Source organism: Octodon degus, unplaced genomic scaffold (genome assembly GCF_000260255.1).
Source record: "Octodon degus isolate 3935 unplaced genomic scaffold, OctDeg1.0 scaffold00021, whole genome shotgun sequence".
Lineage (NCBI taxonomy): Eukaryota > Metazoa > Chordata > Mammalia > Rodentia > Octodontidae > Octodon > Octodon degus.
Window position 1 is genome coordinate 7,290,290 of NW_004524597.1, and position 2,767 is coordinate 7,293,056.

The following is a 2,767-nucleotide window of genomic DNA, read 5'->3' on the forward strand; positions in this document are numbered from 1 at the left end:
TGTGTGTCCAGCTCAGCCCACCAGGGGGCGGGGCTGGCTGGCATGTGGTGCTGGGGGATTGAACCGTGGTCCCTGTGCTTTGCGAAGCTTGTTCTAAATAGGTGCTTTAGACCACTGAGCCATCTCACCAGCCCCCTCAAACTTTCAAAGATCCTCCTGCCTCAACTTCTGAAGTGCTGGGATTACAGGTGTGTGCCACCATGCCTGGCTTTTACATTTTTAAATTTTAATATTTTTAGTTTTATGTTTTTACCTTCAAGAGAAAAGAAACAGGGGCTGGAGAGATGGCTCAGTGGTCTAAAGCACCTACTTGGAACAAGCTTGGCAAAGCACAGGGACCACGGTTTGATCCCCCAGCACCACATGCCAGCCAGCCCCACCCCCAGGTGGGCTGAGCTGGCCACACACACACACACACACACACACAATAAATGTAAAAAAAAAAAAAAAGAGAGAGAGAAAAGAAACAAAAATCCCAGTATTTTCAAAATGAGATAGTAGGAGAGTAATAATGGTGTTTTTTACATTGCATATTGTTACCTTTAACTAAGTTACTCAGCCAGACGTGTTGGAACATGCCTGTAATCCCAGCACCTGGGAGGCCGAGGCAGGAGGATTGTTGTGAGTTCAAGAGCAGTCTGGGCTACAAAGCGAGCTCAAGGGCCAGCCTGAATTGCATAGTGAGACCCTGTATCAAAAAGACAACATAAACAAACAAACAAACATACAAACAAATAAATTGCTTTGAGAACAAGATATTGGCATTTAGGGGCCGGGGAGATGGCTCAGTAGAATAAGCGCTTGCCTGGCAAGCTCTAGGGCCTGAGTTCAATCTCCGGTTCTGCAAAAAAAAAAAAAAAAAGATATTGGTATTCAATTGTTCAAACAGTATTAACACAAACTTTTCAATGAACTAAGAGAAATCATTCAGTGGTTTCTACTATAGACAGTGTTCTTCAATTATCATCACGATCATTTTTATTTTTTTTCACAATTACTTTTAGAACACTTTCATCTTCCCCAAAGTAAACTCTACAGCCATTAGCACCCACCCTGACCCAAGTCAATAATCTCCCAGCCCTCAGCAACCAGCGGTCTGCTTTGTTTGTACCAATTTGCCTTTTCTGGAGAGCTCATAGCAATGGAATAATATAATACATGATCTTTCCTGTATGGCTTTTCCACTTGTTTTTAAGATTCATTGACATTGTAGCATGTGTTAATGATTATTATCTTCTTCCTCCTCCTCTTCCTCCTCTTCTTCTTCCTCCTCCTCCTCCTCCTCCTCCTCCCTCCCTCCCCCTTCTCCTCCTCCTCCTTTCTTCTTCTTCTCCTTCTTCTTTTGTTGTTTTTGTACTGGGAATCAAACTCTGGACCTTATGCTTGTATGCTTGCCAGGCAGGTGCTGGGTCACTGAGCTATTTCCCTGGCCCATATTTTTATGGTTAGATAATATTCCACTGTATGAATACGACAGGTTTTTAAAAAATGTTTTCTTTCTTTCTTCTTTTCTTTTCTTTCTCTTTTTAAAAAAATGTATTTGGTTGTTGCAGGGTCTCACTACACAGCTCGGACTCATGGTAATCCTCCTGCTTTTAGCCTCTCCAGCGCTGGGATTACAGGCATGTGCCACTACACGTGGACTCTGGCTGATTCAGCCCACCCTGGGGATGGGGATGGTGTGGCATGTGGTGCTGGGGATTAAACCACAGTCTCTGCACTTGCCTAAGCTTGTCTAAGCAGGCGCTTTAGTCTGCTGAGCTATCTTGCCAGCCCCCAGAGTTTTTGCCCATTCATATGTTGATGGACACTAGGTTGTGTCCAGCTTTTGACTATTGTAAATAATGCTACTATGATCATAGGTGTACAGTGAGTTGATATTCTACCTTTTTTTTTTCTGGCAGAACTGGGGATTGAACTCAGACCCTTGCGCTTGCCAGGGAAGTGCTTACTCTACTGAGTCATCTTCCCAGCCCGACATTCTACTTTTGGATATTTACCTAGGAGTGGAATTGTTGGGTCCCCTCAATAACAACTGCCTATGTATATATGATATAGTTAGTCATAAAACAAAACAAAGAAGAAATCATAGTATAGTAGACAGTATAATACCCTTAAGATGGTCACACCCTAGCCTCTGGACCTATGACTAAATTACCTTACATGACAAGAAGCATTTTGTGAGTGAAAGGGTTTTGTTATGGGTAAATCATTCTGGGGTGGAAACTAAGATAATAAGAAGGGAGGAGAGAGCAAAGGGGAGACTCAGAGATGTGTGGAGAACAAATGTAGGAACAGTGCCTTCTTTCCTTCCTCTCTTCTGTGACAGGGGTCTTGGTAAGTTTCCCAGGCTGGCCTTGAACTCTTTCTCTTTTGTGAAACAGAGTTTAATTTATGTAGTCTGGGGGCTGGCCTTGAACTCACTAGGTAGCCCAGAGTGATCTCAAACTTTGTGATGTCCTCCTGCCTCAGCCTCCCAAGTTCTGGGATAACAGACATGTATCACCTTGGCCAGCTGGCCTTGAATTCTTTTTTTTTTTTTTTAACCATTTGTTAGCATTTTAATGAGCCCCCTGTCCAGAAGCTTCAAGCTACCAGGACACAGGCCCCCCCAACACCCTTAATCTTCTCCTCAGCTCTTCTACTGAAGAACTTGGCTTTCACAATGACAGGCTGCTTTGGGAGCTTTCCCTTCCCAAGAACTTTGTAGTAGCCCGATCGCACTACATCAATGATGGGAGCTACTCCAGTCTTGTTTTTGGCAGCA

At 43.7% G+C, this 2,767-nt stretch overlaps 1 pseudogene; it reads right to left on the bottom strand.

Moving 5' to 3' along the window:
* Nucleotides 1-2,586: 2,586 nt before the first annotated feature.
* LOC101583604 overlaps nucleotides 2,587-2,767 on the bottom strand; it is an 11,917-nt pseudogene continuing 11,736 nt past the window's right edge.